This window comes from Lagenorhynchus albirostris, chromosome 2 (genome assembly GCF_949774975.1).
Source record: "Lagenorhynchus albirostris chromosome 2, mLagAlb1.1, whole genome shotgun sequence".
Classification (NCBI taxonomy): Eukaryota; Metazoa; Chordata; class Mammalia; order Artiodactyla; family Delphinidae; genus Lagenorhynchus; species Lagenorhynchus albirostris.
In genome coordinates this window covers 92,208,032-92,227,582 of record NC_083096.1, presented here as the reverse complement: position 1 = coordinate 92,227,582, position 19,551 = coordinate 92,208,032, and the positions used below count along the sequence as shown (strand labels likewise).

Sequence of the window (19,551 nt, the reverse complement as noted above, 5' to 3'; positions counted from 1 at the left end):
CCTACATGCCGCAGAGCAACTAAACCCATGCACACAACTGCTGAGCCATGTGCCACAACTACTGAAGCCCACGTGCCTAGAGCCTGTGCTCCGCAACAAGAGAAGCCACTGCAATGAGAAGCCCGCGCACCGCTACGAAGGGTAGCCCCCGCTCGCCGCAACTAAAGAAAGCCTGCGCGCAGCAACGAAGACCCAACACAGCCAAAGATAAATAATAAAATAAATAAAAAATAAATAAATTTATAAATACTGAGAGATCACCTGAAATATGGATATTTTATAGTTTCTCTTGAAAAATTAGAGAATGTGGCAGAACTGGATCTAAATTCCTATGTGGAAACAATCAGCTGGAGCTGACTGGTGATTGCTCCCCTCACCCAGGGCCTGAGTTCCCCTTCCCCCCAGACCCCACACTCATTCCTTTACACACAGTATACTTCATCAATTGACTCTGCCTGCCTGACTCCTATGATCTTTGAGTTTGTGACCTCGAATCTAGATGATTGTTGTAATTGAGACAGCTGTTTACTTGAAGAAAATAAACTGTGACAATTGCAGACAACCCTTAAGATTTTTTTTTAAGTTAGAAACAGCAGTTAGATCTGTTTTGTGATATTTAGTCCTATTAAAAGCAATCCAGATCAAGTGCTCCATTTCTTCTTTTTAAATTTGGGAGTTTTATCTGTGTCTTAAAAATTAACAAATTTTACATTCTACTTTCATGTTCTGTTAATACCCTGAACTAATTATTGGCGTATGTATTTTAAAAACTGAAATAGCAATAAAAATACCACATCATGTTTAGATTTATTTTCATACTTACTCTGAGGTAGCAAGAACTCTTATTATCTATGAAAGTCTTAATATACCATTGTTTAAGTTGATATTAGTACTCACCACTAACTGCTTTCAGTGGTTGAGAGTGGTTCTGTGGGGGACTAGACTTCATCCTGGACAAACAGCAAAAGAAACAAAAGTAGAGGAAGAACCAGGAACAGCCTCTCAGTTCCCATAGATTAGGGTTGCATTTTGGTAGGGAACATCCACCCCAAGTGGTCTCCTTCCTCTCCTGGTTGTCTCCAAACTCATTTGATGTGCACATCATCAGTAAAAGGTAGGGAACATGTACCCTCAATATATGTATATTCTTTTATGTAAAAATGGAATACATGTTTTGCACTAATACATTTTAAGCATTATAAAATATGTCAAAATAAGCGATTTATAGCATGAGGTAACACAGGTAACACATGTGGAAATAGATGTTCCAATATTTTCTTCAACTCCCCTAATGGGCTACTTTGGCCCTCTTCTTAACTGTATCCACCCCAGTGTTTCCCGAAGTCTACTCTATGCAACAGCAGCTCAATGTCATTTTAATAACAAAGGATTTAATTGTCAAGTAAGTTTGGAAAATGCTAGGTTAAAATTAGGAAGGTTTCCTTGCCATGTGATTTCTCATCTTTAATACAGAATTGCACTGTGAGTTCTTATGAGGGAGAGTGCCTATAGGGCTAACATTCCTTGAAGATCTATTTGGGAAATCCTGCTCTATTCAAGTTTTCCAGAGATCATCTTTGCTTGCTGTTTGCCATCCCTTTCCATAGGGTCCCATATAATCACCAAAAGATCCTGGACACCAATTCTCAACCTCTGAATTCCAAACCTTTCATCTCACTGACTCTTTTCTTTCCTAAGACCATGTCCTTCCTCCCCTTTGCACCAAGAACCTTGTGTCTTTTTTAATAAGCCCTGTTTGGGTCTTAGCCTCAGTTCTCTTCTTATCCATGCAACTGTTGTATCTTAGCTTTAGGTAAGACTTGCCTGCCTAGATCCACTCCAGTTTCTAGGATGAATCCTGGTCTTATATAAAAGGGATTTAAAATAGATCTACTCCACAATTTGGAACTTGCCACAAATTCACTCTTCCTGCTTTGTCCTGATTATGTGTAGGAACACCTATTCTGATAATTTTTTTATTCCTAGGACCCAGTTCCCACTGTACTCCATTGATGATAATCCTGTGATTGCTAACCTGCCTGGCATCTGATCCTTTCAAGAACTTTAAACTGTTGCTATACAGAGAATATGTTTACCAGGGACTGAAACAAAGTAAAATACCAGTTAGGTTCTGTTCAGGAACTACTGTAGCGTACCAATATTTTGATCATAAAGAAACAACAACTTAGATTTGGTTCTGCCCACTTTCTGCCACTACTAGCTGTGCAATCTTGGCAGTTCACTTAAGTCCCAGTTTCCTCAGCTGCACAATTAGAATAATAACAGTACATTCCCCATAGGACTGGTTTGTTTGTTTGTTTGTTTTGAGAATCAAATCATTTAATTCATATAAAGTATTTGGAATAGAGTAATTAGAACATTCCTGGCATAAAATAGATTCACAATAAATGTTAACTTTTGTCATTATTGTTGTTTTAAACAAATTGAAACAACGTTAGGTATTTAGGTATTTTTCTGTAGCATTAGATATTGTTTCTGAAGAAAGTTGGGCCTTCTTTGTAATTCAGTAAAAATCAAATGTTTGGGGCTTCCCTGGTGGCCCAGTGGTTGAGAGTCCGCCTGCCGATGCAGGGGACACGGGTTCGTGCCCTGGTCCGGGAAGATCCCACATGCTACGGAGCGGCTGGGCCCGTGAGCCATGGCCGCTGAGCCTGCGCGTCTGGAGCCTGTGCTCTACAAAGGGAGAGGCCACAACAGTGAGAGGCCCGCATACCCCCCCAAAAAAAAAAAAAATCAAATGTTTGTGTTTCATTTGGGGATCTAAAACTGCACATTTTGTTTCTGGTTTTAATATTTTTTAAGTTGCTCAATACTGATTATTCTTAATATATATCAAAATAGTACAGTAGAAAAGTAGTGTCAACCCACTTTGGTCTTATGAGTTCAGGTCCCTGTAATTATCCTGTCCATTTGTTTTTGTTCACTACCTTTTATATGGTGTCAACATACCAGACTGTACAGAGGTGGTCTCTCTTGGTGGAAAAGCTTCTTTTCGAAGGCAACACCACAAATACAATCATATTCATCACTCCTTTAGGTTAGCCTGGTATTTGTTTTGTTTTGTTTGATATTTCTTTTACTACAATAGTAAAATATGATTTGGCCATCAGATGTTAATAAATTACTGCATTTAAAGTTTGGCAAAATTTATTTTAAATCTTGGGCTGTCCACCATTCAATAAGTAGTATAAATATTTTCCCTCACCCTGTAGGCTCATAAGCCATCAAATACTGTACTAAAACAATACTGATCCTGCAGCAAGATAAAAAGAAGGCTAGCAATAAGGACAATGCGATTTTACACTTTAATATCTAATATTAGATCCAAAGCCCAATATAAAATAATCTAATATTTAAAATTCAATATCTTCTGACTTCCCAGTTCTGAAATCATTTGAGTAGGCCAGTGCAATCCATTCAAGACAAGTAGATTTTCTGCTGATATGGCCCTGAACTAATATTGAGGAAGATCTGCAATTGCCTAAAATCAATCCTTATATTGGTTTCTGTAAGTGAGAGTTAACCACAGCAGATTAATGAAATTAGAAGGTGAGAAATAAAGGAGACATTTATTCAATAATTTTAGTCATAGAGCATCCTGGCTACTAACTAAAAAGATTTAGCCAATAAATAAGAGAGTTTTTTTTGCACTGGGAATACATCCTGTGTTTGCAAAATTATAATGTAGATACTAGCAACTTAGTCCCACACTTAACCTTCTTTCATGAGTATGTTTATCCTTTCCCTTCCCGCTACATTTATTTACACTTTGTCATCAAAATGGATCTGTCTTAAAAGTGCATTGCTTGATCCTTTTTCCCATTTAAACTATTATCCCATTTTCCTTGCTTTCATTTCCAGACCTCTCCAATGCATGCTTTGAAGCCCTGCCCTCCCCCTTTTTTTTTATCGTTCCACCATTCTCTAGTAAAATAGCTTCTGCCTCAGCACTCTATTATAACAAGTTTCCAAGGTCATTGACGACCACTTTCAAGACAAATCAAAAGATTTTTCTTATTCCTTATCTTCTCCCAAATATCTGGCACTATTGATCATATACTCTTTTTTTTTTTTTTACTACTAGTCTTTTGAAATATATTTTTTTAATCTAGGATAGGAATTGCCTTTTCATTTTCTTGGAGGTCAGATTAAACTTTTATGTCTCTCCTCTACATACATTCAAATATTTAGACTGCCCTAATTGTATATACAAACTCAAATGTGGGTTATAAGCTGCCAATAAAATCAGCTCTAAGTAAATGATGTGTTCATACTTATAACCAAATACATGGACTCTTCCTTCTTCTAGGGGAGTTGATTAATTCCTACATGGTTGGTCTAGAAGAGGTTCCTCCAGAAAGAGTAACTCCATCCCCTACCCCTAAATTCTGGAATAATTTATTAATACTGGGGTTGAGGAATGTCTAATTACCTTTCTGGAGGCACTTAAATGCATCCTTGTTGCAGTTTGATTTTTGACCATCCAGTTCACATTCTTTTCATGTAATTTTAAAAGAACTTTTTGGTCCTTGTGGCTGTTCTCCTTTTGGCCTTCCCAACAATGAAAAACACAAATCTCAGGCAATTCTTCAAAGGCTCCTTATTACTCTATTTCTCATCTTAGGCTTCATTTTCACCAACTGGTTAGGCTATGTTTTCCATGCCTTCTGTACTCATGTTGCCCGAAGCAAACACATCAAGGACTTCAAGTGCCTATGGGCATTGATGGCAAATGTTATTTCAATCTAGGCTACAAGAAGTAGAAGGACCATTATGAAAGTTCACTTGCCAGAGAGTTGTTTCCTTAATCACATCTGGTTGATTGTTTAAACTAGTATTGTCTAATAGAAATATAAGGTGTCCATATAAGTAATTTTAAATTTAACAAAGGGAAAAAGAAACAGGTTAAAATAATTTTAATATGTTCTATCTCCCTAGAATATCCAAAATATTGTCATTTCAACATGTATCGGTATAAAGTTATTAATGAGGTATTTACATTCTTTTCTTTTTGTACCAAGTCTTTGAAATCCAATGTGTGATTTATACTTACATCACACTCATTTCTGACTAGCTACATTTCAAGTGCTTAATAACCACATGTGGCTTGTGGCTACCATACTGGAAAACATAGGTGTGAACTGTTAAAAGGAAAAGAGGGGCTTCCTTCCCTGGTGGTGCAGTGGTTGAGAGTCCGCCTGCCAATGCAGGGGACACGGGTTCGTGCCCCGGTCCGGGAAGATCCCACATGCCGCGGAGCGGCTGGGCCCGTGAGCCATGGCTGCTTAGCCTGTGCATCCAGAGCCTGTGCTCCACAACGGGAGAGGCCACAATAGTGAGAGGCCCGCGTACCACAAAAAAAAAAAAAAAAAAAGGAAAAGAGAATGGAAGTGGAAGAAAATGAATCTATGTTGCCAACTGTATTTCAGTTTCTGTGTTGTGTGTTTTTTCTTTTTTTAAGGTATTAGCTACTTTAATATTTACCTGAGAGTGAGATGTAGTCTCTGTTCTATACTTGAGCAAACAAAGGCCCAGAAAAGTTAGATAATTTCTCCAAGTTCATTTTACTCATAAATTCAAGAGTATGAATTCAGTCTCAGGTATGATCTCTTCCGATCTGGATTTTAATTACACTGAATTCTGAGTTGGCTGGCAGGGTAGGAGGACTCTGGGTTTTTTTTATTTTTTCCTAGATTGGCCATAGCTACTCTAATAGGTTTGATCCTGAGCGATAGATAAGGTATTCAGTAAGACCCATCTGGGGATGTTTTAATATTTGTCCTGGGACCTCGTATAGTTACAACATAAATAATAGGAATAGTGTTTTTGCATTTGGATTCTCAAGAGATTGACTTGTTCTATGTATTCTATGAAGAGATTAACTCCATTTTATTTGTCCACTTTGAAGAACTGAACACTAAACTATTTGGTGGCAACACTTGACTCTGAAAAGAAGGCTTTTATGAGAGGACAAGTTGGAAAGGTCATAGTTAGGAACAACAATGATAGTGAAGACAGTGATGATGATAATAGTAATTGCTGACATTTTTTGAGGTCTTACTATGTGCCAGGCACCATGCTGAGCGTTTTTATACATTAGCTCATTTATTCCTCACAAAAATGCTATGAAAATGTACTGTTATTATTCCTATGACATAGACAAGAAAACGGAGTCATAAAGAATTCACATGGGGTTGGGATGTGAATTCTGACAAAAACGGTTCTGTGCTCTTCTTCGCTACAGGAGAGGCTGATACTCCTTGATAGAGAAACTATTTGTTTCAGCTGTCTGTGCTTGAAAATAATGATTCCATCTTTGTCCAACACTAACACCCCCATGCATCACTAGTTTGCGCCTCACAAGGCTTATCTTTAGCTTATTCTTAACCTGCTCCTATGTTTACTGGTTTCTGTTTACCTTCTAATACTTAGCCCTGTTCCCTCTTCCATTCACATTTTTTCCACTTCATTTGTAGTTGGCGTTCCACTTTCTTGTGACTGCTTTGGGAAGGGCAACATACCTTATTCATTCCTTGGGTTGCAGTTCCCAGCTCTAGTCTCTTGTTGAAAATATGGTTGGATCCACTTAGCTCCTTAAGAATATTCACAGCTCCTTGCACTGGCTCCTGAGTATTCTGTTTTGCCCTCTAGGCTCTTGGGCCTTTATTTTTTAAACTAGAATAATATGTAAGGAGGATATTTGGAGAAAACAGAAAGACTAGCTAGATTTGTAATGAAATAGGAAGGCAGTTACTAAAAGAAGATAAAGAGAGGAATGGCGAGAAACCAAGAAAGAGAAGGAAGCTTATGCAGGCCAAGTTTGAGACCAAGTTAATGGGAGCTTGGAATGAAGTAGGAAAGATTTGGAAATCAGTAATTATGACATGTGAGATATTTAGAGAGAAATGAGGATGGAGAACTTTAGAATGTTTTGTTGAACATTATGAATTAAATCTCTATGGCATTTTCTTGATTTTCAGTAACATTAGATATCAAACTAGCATTTTGCAAATGGAACTCTCCTGGGATAGGCAGTAATAGAGGGTCAATCTTATACTAGTTGCAGACAGATACCTTATTACCAACATTTTCACGCTCTTCCAGGCATTAAACCTTGGTGTCACCAATGATTCTTTCTATTCCTTTTTTCTCCACTTCCAATCAATCTAATTCCTGCAGAATCTTGCATCACCATTTTCTTCACTTTAGTGCAGTTCCTTGTTCTCACACCTAGTTAATTAAAGCTACCTCCTAGCTTACCTCCCTACGTCATCTATTCTCCCTTTCATTATATCCTGCACGGTAGTTATCATGACGTTCCACTGTTTCTAAGGATGTCTCAGTCCCTGTTCTAGACGTCAGTGGAAATAGACTCACCTAACTCTAGGCCAGTTTTGAATCCTTTCTGGCTTCACAATAAGACCTCTTGATTTGGAAGTAAAGTATGAACTAATGTTTGAGATTTGGGCAGTGTCTCTCTAAATAAAGAGAAAAGTCTTCTTTGCCTGCTGTTCTAGAAGCAATCATGCAGCATATAGAGAGTTGAGGACATTAGAAGATATAGAGTTGCTTCCTCAATTTTTGAGAATTTTCATATTGTGTTAAACAGAAAAGCTAATTACAAAAACAACTTGCTTTATATTCATCTGTTTGATCATCATTTATTGACTGTCTACTGTGTGCCAGGAATTATGCAGGATACAGAGATGAATAAGATATGTCCAGGATTATTTGCATGTCCACTTCTAGAATTCTGACTGAACCCTACTTTTTGATTCTTCTTCATGACTTGAACAAGATTACTCTTAACATTAAGATTACTCTTAATATTGGACTCAACTTGATCCTTTTGTTTTCTCAAGAAAGGAATCTGGAAAACCAGTGAAGAAAGCTGTGTATGAGATACCTGCTATAAAAACCACAAACGACTTTCTGTTTTCCAGTTAATCAAACCCAAACACTTCTACCCAGCTTTCAGTGCTCTCTAAAATCAATTTCACATGGTACGTTCAAACTTATCTTCCACTACCTTACAGCTCATGCCTTGGACTATCGAACATTAGGTTCATTTTCGTCTTTACAGATACTTAATTTGAATAGGTTCCATGACATATCTGAACCTTAGTTTCTTCATCTGTAAAATTAGAATAATATTTGCCTCATAGGGAATTGTTAGGGTTAAATGAGATGACAAATATAAAGCCCCTCTCACAATTCCTAACCATAAAAGGTGTTCAGGGATCATTGATCCCTTCTCCATTCCAAAAAGAGAATGTCTTCTTCACCTATGCAAACCTGAGACATCTTTGAAAGCCAGCACTCTGCCTCCTCTAAATCCTTCATAATGACTTTATAACTTTTATACCTTTCTTTAACAATAAATTTTTGCACATATTTTCTGAAAACTAGACAATTCATTTTTATTTAACCTACCCAAATAAAAGCCCTCTATAATAAAATGTTTTATTTTCAAAATGATACATCTTTCCAATTTTGTCTTGCTGCTACATTACAGCTGATAAGGAAGAATCAACCTTATTATAAGCTAATCTATAACATCAACATAATGCTTGGCACATGAGAAATGCTTAATAATTTTTGTCATTTAACTTGTTTTGGTTCCTGATAGTGGCTCTGGTAAACTAACAGCCACTCCAGCCTTACAAATAAATGAAGATTATGTTTATTGTTGGTAATACACCAAGAGAGTTATATATCTGTTGATGTGAATAAAATACATTCACATTATAATGAAATAGTGGTTATTATAAATGTAATAAATATTGATATATCAATTTAATTCATAGATATAAATATGGTATGAACCATGTATATAATGGGATGAACTTGGGCAAGAAAACTGGATTTAGAGAAAATGTATTTCAAGGTTGGAAATGCTGAGAATAGAGCATCTTAGTGAAAAAAAAGAAAATGAAAAGAAGGAATAGGAAGGAAGAAAGAAGAGTTGTTTTAGTTTAGCAAGCCCTAAAATATACTACCTGTGTCCCAGACAGTGGCGAGACCAGGTTTTAAGAGCCTAGAGCCTATGCAGTTCTGGAACCCTCTTTTAAAAAGAGAAATGCAAAAAATGTAAACACAAAATTAGGTACAAGGCCTGAGAAGCAGCTTGTGTAATTGAGTGGCTCTGAGGTATGAGCTTCATTAGTTTCTTAAGAATCAACCTCTGGGCCCAGGTAGAATTTTCAGGATCTCTTTAATTAGGACAGCCATTTAAGCAGTAGCACAATAAACAGAGACCACTTCCCTCTTTTCCAGCAAAATATGTGTACTTTCTTTTTGTCCACCAGTTTCCACTTTACACATTTTACATTCTTTCAAGGATTTGCATTACTAAGGCACTTCCATGCCGGTTTTTTTTTTAAATTACAACCACCTCACTTGCTGCTTCTTCCTTCCTAATTTTATTTAGTTTTCCATAATTGTCCAAGAATAAATAAAGCTCTTGGTATTTAGTTACTCCTGTAAACTCAGAAGGATGCTGTGGGTTGGATAAGAAAGACAAGATGGGATAAGGAAGAGAGATCTTCAGCTCTAAAGCCACTAGGAGAAATACTGCTGTGGCTGATGGAGAAAAATGAAGATCAAATGAACACCAGGAAAGGACTGGGACATAACTGCAGCTCATGCTATTTGTCTTTGTCCTCCAGCCTCACCAGAAGTTCCAGTAACTATATCAATCATACACACAGGCATACTGCACTTGGAGATGGACTCTTTGTTTTTTGTTTGGATTTATTCTTTTTTTCACACAGTGTATTACATCAAACAAATTCCATCTACAACTTACGGAGCTAGGAAGTTCTTTAAGCTTGGTTATCTGTTTGATCCCAAACCACCAACCTATGGGCAGATCCCTCCCATCTTATTCCATACTTTACTTAATTTATCCTGTTTCCTCCCTGGCTTCCTGTTTTTCTGCTTTCCTTATTTTCTTTAGATCGATAAACTTTATTATGTACCAGTTCTTCTCATAGAACTCTAGTGGAGGAGACATAAAAATAAACAATTGGAATTAATATGATTAATCATATGATAATGCATATGGTCCCCTGTATATACACATACACTCATAGGTTGGTACAATTGACTCAAGAGGTGTGAATATGAGTGAGTAAAAAAATAAAAAATACAGAGGCCAAATCTTGAAGGATCTTACAAGCTATGCTAAGGAATTTGCATTATATTCCTGAAGGTAAGGGGAAGTCTGTTAAAGACCTTTAAGAGGGGGCATGATACAGTTAGGTTTGGATTTTAGAAAGATTACTGTAGCAGCTATGTAGAGAATAGATTATAAGAGGACAATATAATACGAAGAGAGAGCATTTAAGAAGCTATTACATGGTTCTGAAGAACCTAGGGGCAGGACAGGAATAAAGACGCAGATGTAGAGAATGGACTTGAGGACATGGGAAGGGGGAAAGGTAAGCTGGGATGAAGTGAAAGAGTGGCATTGATATATATACACTACCAAATGTAAAATAGATAGCTAGTGGGAAGCAGCCACATAGCACAGGGAGATCAGCTTGGTGATTTGTGTCCAACTAGAGGGGTGGGATAGGGAAGGTGGGAGGGAGATGCAAGAGGGAGTAGATATGGGGATATATGTATACGTATAGATGAGTCACTTTGTTATACAGCAGAAACTAACACACCATTGTAAAGCAATTATACTCCAATAAAGATGTTAAAAAAACAAAGAAGCTATTACAGTAATTCAGGAGAAGAATATTTTTTAAATATTTAAAATATTTTTAAAAACTAAGGACAACATTGGCAGTGTGAACAAAGCTGTGGTGATGAGTTGCATGTAGAGAACTTGGCTGGTGAACAGACTGAAGAAAAAATAAAATAAAATGATTCCCCGTTTCCCACTTGGGAAATAGAAGAATTTGGTGTCATTCTCAGTGTCAAGGAATACAGGAGGAGGAGCATGTTTAAAGCTAGCTACTAATTATTGAGCACTCATTGCCTGCCAAGGAAATGCTAAACACTTAACATGCATTATGTAATTTTATCTCAGATTAACATCATGGAGTACATATTATTATATGAATTTAAAGAAGGAGAAATCAAGGCTCAAAAAAGTCAAGTAGCTTGACCAAAATTACATAATAGTTAAATGGTAGAGCTGGAATTCAAACCTAGGCAGACCTAACCCAGATCTGCCTTGGCTCTTAATAAACAATATACCAGTGTTTATCAAAGTGTGGTGTAGAGGGGATCTGCAACCCAATCTATTGAAAAAGAATTCCTGATGAGTAGGGACTGCACTCACCAGGTATTTCTTATACAACTTAAAATTTATATGCCATTGCATACATAGTATATATTATGACTTGGTGGAAGGAGAATGACAATTTCACTTTTTAAAAAAAATAAAAATAGAACTACCATATGACCCAACAATCCCACTACTGGGCATATACCCAGAGAAAACCATAGTTCAAAAAGACACAGGCACCCCAATGTTCATTGCAGCACTATTTACAATAGCCAGGGCACAGAACCAACCTAAATGTCCATCAACAGAGAAATGGATAAAGAAGCTGTTGTACGTATACACAGTGGAATATTACTCAGCCATAAAAGGAACGAAATTGGGTCTTTTGTAGAGACGTGGATGGACCTAGAGACTGTCATACAGAGTGAGGTAAGTCAGAAAAACAAATATCATATATTAACGTATGTTAATTATGTTAATTAACGTATATGTGGAATCTGAAAAAATTTGTAGAGACAATCTTATTTACAAAGCAGAAATAGAGACACAGATGTAGAGAACAAACGTATAGATACCAAGGGGAAAGTGGGGAGGATGAATTGGGATATTGGGATTGATATATATACACTACTGATACTATGTATAAAATAGATAACTAATGAGAACCTACTGTATAGCTCAAGGAACTCTACTCAATGCTCTGTAGTAACCTAAATGAGAAGGAAATCCAAAAAAGAGGGGGTGTATCTATATGTATAGCTGATTCACTTTGCTGTACAATATAAACTAACACAATATTGTAAAGCAACTATATGCCAATAAAAAATAACAGTAATAAAATAATAGGATAATAACTCTACTATAAGATTGCATTAATTTAAATATTAAAAACATTATATTTAAAGTCTGAAAAAAAATAAAACATGGAGATTTTAGTGTATGAAGAATACTACTTGGATTACCATAGGGGTGGAGACCAGCAAATATTTTCAGACTGGGATTTGATGCTGGGATAGTTTAAATCACAGTTCTCAGCCTTGATAAGGCTAGTGGTGCTGCAACCACTGCAGGGTGGTTTGGATGAAGTATCATATGCAGGAAGGGTGGTGAAGTAGAGTAAATTATCACCCAGCTGAGCCCCCCCAGACTCCTCCTCTTTCATACTCTTGTTCAGTGGGCTTTGACACCTACATCCAAATCCGCTCCAAGCTTGAAATGTCTCTGTATCTTTTCCTAAAAACACTTGCACATTTATTTTTGCATGTTACTCCATAAAATTCTGTTTTTAGTATAAAAATATGTTTAATTATGTACCAAGGGGTGAAACTCCAGGAAGTTGTATAGGGTTGTTAGTGACACTGTTTACCCTCAAGGACACCTGATGCTCTCTCTGAGAGCATGAGTAACCAATGTGAGAAACATGTGATTGTTGCTTGTTTAGGTCTAAACTTCACTACTAAATTGCAAATATTTTATCGTATTATTTCTGTGTTTTTCACAATACTTTAAAAATAGCAATGGTACCAGTAAACAACTAATGAACTTGGAAGAGAGACATTTGAAAGAAATAAAGAGTATGAGAAATCAGAATAGACACACCAAAACACAATCACGTTTGAGTGTCACACTGGGAAGGTACCTTCCTGCCTCTTGTGATTAATTGATCACTTCAACAGAGGATGCTTTGGTCTTCCCATACTCTCTTAAAGTTGGTGGTTTTCAGAAGATGGACATCAAGCAGATCTTGGACTTACTTTCTCATGTGAGAGAAAAAGGAAGCAATTTTTGCGAATCAAATCTGATCTTTCAGGACTCGAAATGCTCAAACTAATCCTCACAATGCATGATGGCATCAGTATGCAGAACATTCCTACCTTGGTGGTAGTTTATTCACCTTGTTTCTTTCAAATTACTTTAACTGAGACTGCTGACAGCTTGCTTCAGCTTTGTGTTATTAACATTTAAGTGTCTGTGTTCTGGTCTATTTTGAGACTATCTATAAGGCAAAATACTGTACCAAAGGTTTTTTTTTTTTTGTACCAAAGATTTTTAAGGAATGTTTATTAAGAAAATAAATTTTAAAAAGCCATTGTCCTACCAATTACAATAGTGTCAGCTTACTACAGTGTTTTCTGCAGATAGTCACTTTTGAACGCACTTGATTCTATGAATATTTCTTCTTCAGTACATACACAGTAATGATTTCGATTGCTATGTAGGACTCCATTTTTGTGGCTTGTGGCTTTAGACTTTTATTGGCTCCTTCTCAGAAACTTGGTCTTCTTGACCTCTGCAGCCCTCACCAGTTTGAAAATCCTAACCATAATTCGCTGTGGGGATTTACACCGGTGTCTATTCTGGCTTGTAATCTGTGATACAGCTTCTAGCATTCTTGTTGTAGAAAAGTGAAGCCCTCCCATCTTTATGGGAGTAAAAAAGTCCACACACGGTTAGTATTGTCAGCGAGTAGATGGAAACAAGCAACAGCTTCAGTCAGGCCTTAAGGCTGTGTCTATGGCAGGGAGGAATCTTTGTGATGAGCAAGGGGTTCCATTAGAAGATGGAGTAGTAGGTTTTTAACTTCAGAGTTACAAAAACAAAATTCTGTATTTTCTGTCATTCTTAGAGTGGCCGTATTTCCCAAACTAAAAGTTAGGATTCATGCTCTGACAAATACATAGGTACTTTTGTAACACCAGTTTCAGAATATTTTAGTTGGGTCAGTCCCGAAATATTCAGGCTATGTTGTTACCATGTATATGCCCTACATTGGGACCCAACATGCCAATCAATAGGGCAGGTTACAAAGTGAGATTGCAGTGCCATTTGAAGAGATTGGTGCCCTTTGTTTCCAAAGATACAATGGACAACTGGAAGCACACTGCTTTATGGGCCTTTCTCATCTGAGGCTATATAGAGTCTATCCCCATAGCTGTGGTCATCAAGGCTTGTCAGTATTGGTGGCATTGATGTTTATCTTTCAGATTTCTGGGAAAGATACCCACTCTCTTGGATCGTTCTTACCTCTGGGTCTGATCTCTCTCTGTTCTCCCTTATTTCAGTAACAAAGTTGTAAGGCCTGAAAAGGGCACCTCAGCATGAGTAATTAAACATCAGCTTCCATACTCAGAGTAGTCTGAGTTTCATCTGAAAATTCATAAAGGATGGGCCTTTCCCCTTTATTAGAGCCAAGAAAAAATCTAGAAGTTCCAAGAAAGGACTGGGAGTGGAGGTCCCTCCAACCAAAAATTACCCCTCTGATATAAAGAGGTCAATCATCAGCCTCCCAGAAACTGTCCTGCTTGGTTGGCTCCCAATGAGCTGTATTTAAAGAGGAGAAAAAGCCATCTCCTGAAGGCGGTAGCCCAGCCTAGCAGCTAAAGCATGTTGCTCATGGTCTGTCTGTCTGAGAGGTGAGCAGTGGACTGTGCTACTGGTTTCTTCATCCTTCGAAAGCCTTGCACTGGCAAAGCCATAGTGATGTCCATTTCAAAGTCACAGTGGGAACAGGCCTGGAGTGCTATCTCAGAATGCAGTTTCTGCTCCCCTTGCCTTTGTGTCTTTTTTTTTTTTTTCTTACTGTCCCTTACCAATAAAACAAGCAAGGATGAGCCAGATGCAAATGGTTGGGAGGCAGCTCTGTCTCAGTGTTTTTCACAATCTATGTAAGTGTTAACTCAAATGCTTCTCACAGCCACTTGTAAGTTACATGCCTGCTTGGCATGTAACTTACAAGTTTGTAACAGATCTCCCATGAGAATTCCCTGTAGTTCCAACTGTCATTACCAATATTTTGCCAATAGGTAAAGCTTGGAAAAGCAAGTTCACAATGGTAGGAACCACAAGTATTACACTATATACTGCTTATATAGGATTTTCTTTTTTAACTCTGAAGGATCTAGCAGATCTTAGGTGAAAGGATGTTCTTTTCAAAGTGTCACCAGAAGGAAGACACTTCTGTCCATAGAAACAGTACGAACATATCTAAAATTTTATTTATCCCTCTAAGTTCTGAAAGGACGTTAAAGAAGAATAATAACACTGCACTTTGGCTACAAAGTTCTAATTAATAACTAACTTCAGTTCTCCCAGTGGTAAAATATTACATTATTTTTTAAATGAAATTAAACATAACAATCTTCTTCTTATTGTTATAGAAATATTTAGCAGCAATATCTGTTTAATTATTTAGGCATCTCTTAATGGTATAAATATTATCAGCACAGTCATAAATATTTTCTGCTTTGTCCATAGACAATCAGCTAAGGATCTGTTGCTTGTAGGACTTAAATTAAGATCTATTTAAGGCTGCCTGCTGGCCACAAAATAATGCTTACATTTGCTAATGCCTGAATCTGTTAGATTTAGCAACAAGAAGTGTTCTTTGCTTTCACAAGTAGGAGGAAGTTATTTTTCTTATATAAATTTTATTGTTGCTGGTATTAGAGAGATTTAGGGTATGGTTGAAGTAGTTGAAATTTTAATTAATCTAATCCTTTAACAGCAATTGTTTTCATATTGATAATTCTCTGTAACGACAGTGCTGTACTACAGATCACACCCGTATGAAATATTTACACTAAATATTTTAGCATATAATCTCACCTCCAGCTTTCTCTTTCTAGAATGGTAAGATTTTCAGCTTTGGCTTTCTTCTTTTCCTCTTTTTTCTCTTTCACCCAGCATGCAGGGTTTCTTCTTAGGGAACCAGAATGATTTGTTTTTCCTCTGCTAATTTTCTCTCAATGTCATTATCTCTCAGTAAGTTATGTTAATGGCCATCAAATCATTAATCTCCTAAAAGAGCACGGATGCTATTAAATAAGAATAGTTCAATTTCTTGTTTGTTTGTTTGGGTTTTGGTATCTACAGTCATTTGGTGTAGATTTTCATTTGAAATGATTTGTTTACTCATCAGTTTCAATAAATTGTTATGCTGCTGAAATTATCACTAGGAGTAGAGTCAGATGAAGGACAAAACTGTCATTTTGGTCAACCTCTGATTATCTCCTGTGTAAACTGGGAATTGTTCTTAATCTGCTCAAATGTCATATTCTCCAGGCAAGACTTTCTCTGACCTCCCAATATAAAATTACAGTCAGTATCCTTTCTCTAACAGCATTCTCCCCTTTAATTGGCTCTATTTTTCTGTATAGCAGTTATCATCATGTAACATTATAAAGCATTATATATCTGTTTTTTTTAGTGCATCTCTCCCCAACTAAGACAGAAGCTCTGCTAAAAGCAAGGATTTGGATTTTTCTACTGTTGTATCCTGAGAGCCAAGACAAGTGCCTTAAATATAATAATACAGTAGGCAGTCAATAAATAATTATTGAATACATGAAGCTTAAACTACCAGATCATTGCAAAGAAACGAAAGTTTCCCCTTTTCCTGGCATGCGTTTTGATGGCTGACAACTTGATGTAGGTGTAAGCATTTATCCTGGTCTGGCTGTCTTCTCAGCCCAAGTGGAAGGGTGTCCCTCTCTGGAACAAAAGCAAACAGTGCTGGATGTCGCTGTCTTCATTAAACAACTAAAACTTCGGGTTGTGCCCTGTTGTTTGGCATCCGTCCACATGTTTACAATTTTAAGAGTAATACAAAGCAGAGAATCTTAAAGGATGCTCTCCAGGAATCTATACTTATGTGGTATATAAATAGGGGTTACTAAAACAAAAAGGGGTTCCATGGTCAAATCAGTTTCTGAAACTAGGTAGTATACGAAGCTAAGGAAGGTTCTTAACGTCAAGGCATCTCAGAGGTATGATAATGCTCATTAGGGCTCTCCAAGGCAAGAAGACCTTAGGCTGTGTTTTCCAAACTCATTTGGTCATAGGCTCTTCTGCTCTACCAGCCAACTCTTGTTTCCAAGACTAGGTTGCATCATAGGGAACTCCATTGACTTAGGAGTTGAATGGGCCAGGTCAGGTGCAGGAAAAGTGGGTTCCGGCTCCACTCCTTACTCACTCTGTTATATGACCTTGGACAAGTCACTTAACACTTCTGTATGCCTCACTTTTCCGTAAGGTAGGGATGAAAAGGATTACCCAGGATAATGTATGTAAAGTAAATGATCTATAAGTGCTAAATAAACGCTGAGTATCGTCAACACCTTTTATCAAATGTAGAAATGAGTGCTTTTTAAATAGATATCTTTAAGCATATTTTCTAAGACAGGTTTCCTAGTATTGACCCACACCCAGAGTCAGCTAGCTGTGCCTCCTTTTTTGTCACAGACCCTGTCCCCATCTGAGGAGCTCTGTGTATCTAAGCAGAGATCAAGGAAATGCTATATTTCAACAAGGCTTAATACAAATGTCTGATAACTCACTTTGGTGTATCCCGCAGAGTTGATTTCCTGTGTTTCAATACCCTTGACCTCAGATGAAGATGCTTTTGTCAGGAGAAAGGTGGTAGCATCCAAGTTAATGATTGTGCAGATGGCCACATGCTGACAGATTTTGAAGTGACCATATTTTTTCCAGTAAATTTCACATGAAGGTGTGATTTGTGTAAATCTGACCCCTTCCAGTAAAATGTGCATTTCCATATATTTAGAATTTATAAATCCTGACAGATTCCACAATATTTATAGCCCTCCATAAAAAGCCTTTGCCAGTTTGCAGAGCTCTGCATTTGGCTCTCTGGTATGCTTAAGAGAGTTTAAATAATAATAAATTTGGTGATTTATTCCACCTGGAACAGAAACTTATTTTGCCCCCATTGGCTCACTATGAGTGGGATACTATAAATAGTGCCACAGATGCTGGGATCAAGAATAGGGAATTGAAATTCAAGAGAGAACAGAAACATTTCCATTATCACTGATGCCTTGAATGTATTTTTAAAACATTTCTGGTCCTCAAATAATGTACCTTCTCTCCTTTCTCCTACCCCATCTCAATTACACTCAGACCCCCAAACCTGTTGCCAGCTTTAGGATTCAGTTGCATTAATGGAAAAGAGAGAGTGGAAGTATTGGCTGACTAGGCAGGACAAAGTTGCCTCTAGGGAGGCCAAAGCAAGTCTCCAATGTTCGTCTTACATTTCGCAGGAGTCAGCTGGTAACTGAGCATTAATGTCTAAAGTGTAAATTCATTATTTGAGACCCAGCTCATGCATCCTGCAGATATGATGAAAAGGTCTCAGTTCATGAAAAAGAAAAAAGAAAAAATCTAGTTGTAATTACAAGAGAAAGCCTAAGGACAATGTCAGAGGATCAATTCTTTCACCCATTCATGCTTATAATTACCCAGTACAGGGTAATAGAGAAATACCTGACTCGTTGACTCCAAATGATACCATTTTTTAAAACACAAAATAACCCAAAATTTGGGAGCCAATTGTTTGCCATAGAATCAGTCTACCAATGAAACCTGAGAGCAGCCATTTAGTTTCGCATAAGTGGTGTTATAACTTGTTGTGATATATGACAAGGAGACTTATTTTCAGCTTCTTGTTAGAGTAGACTGTGAAGGAATTAGCCTTTGTGTGAGGGAAAATAATAATAATGGCTAACATCCACAGAGAGCTGACCGTGGGCCGGCACAGAGTAATACATCAAGTGGCAGTGATTCTCTGCAAAAACCTTTTAATTAAGTACTGGATTTTCCTGTCCTGATAAGTTGGAGCACACCCCCACCCTGAGCAATCCCCTTGCCTCTAGCTAATAGGATGGCAGATGTTGGGACCAAGCCCCAGAGCCTGTAGTGTACCACATTTTAATGATTTGTGGTGAGCAAAGTAAATGCTTTAAAAGCAAGCTTTATGAAGCAGGGACCCAGTTAAGTATGATGGATTTGAGGTGAAGCAAAAAGAAGCTGGATGTCATATGGGGGTATTGTTTCCCAAACAGGACACAGGTATCTACGGTTCATTGCTAATTCTAAAGCTTTACTTGAAAAATGACTTCTTAAAAAATTGTGCTCTTGAGGAATGTCCTTGAGGCATGGAGGAATTTCCTTGCTTTTCTATAACATCTTTCTAAGAGGATGCGGAGGTATTGAGCTGTTAGACAGTTGCTCAGTGTCTTTGTGCTTCTGAGATCACATTATGGGTCTAACACATATGGGATAAATAAACTGTTTTCATTTCTTAAAGACCATGGGAGGAAATAAGACAAGAAAATTACCATATTGCCTCTTTTTTTTTTAAGCTATTAAAGAGGAGAATCCAGTTAAGGCAAATAAAAATGATTACTGCAAACAGGTTGTTGCTGGTTTTTCTTTTTCTCCTAGCCTCCCACTCAGCAACAGCAATATGGCAAGACTTGTGTCAAACCAGG

At 37.3% G+C, this 19,551-nt stretch overlaps 1 protein-coding gene across 3 annotated transcripts in view; it reads left to right on the top strand.

Annotated features, from left to right (window-relative positions):
* Positions 1-19,551, top strand: part of NTNG1 (netrin G1) — a 335,299-nt gene that overhangs the window by 154,472 nt on the left and 161,276 nt on the right. The gene's annotated exons all lie outside the window — the stretch shown is intronic.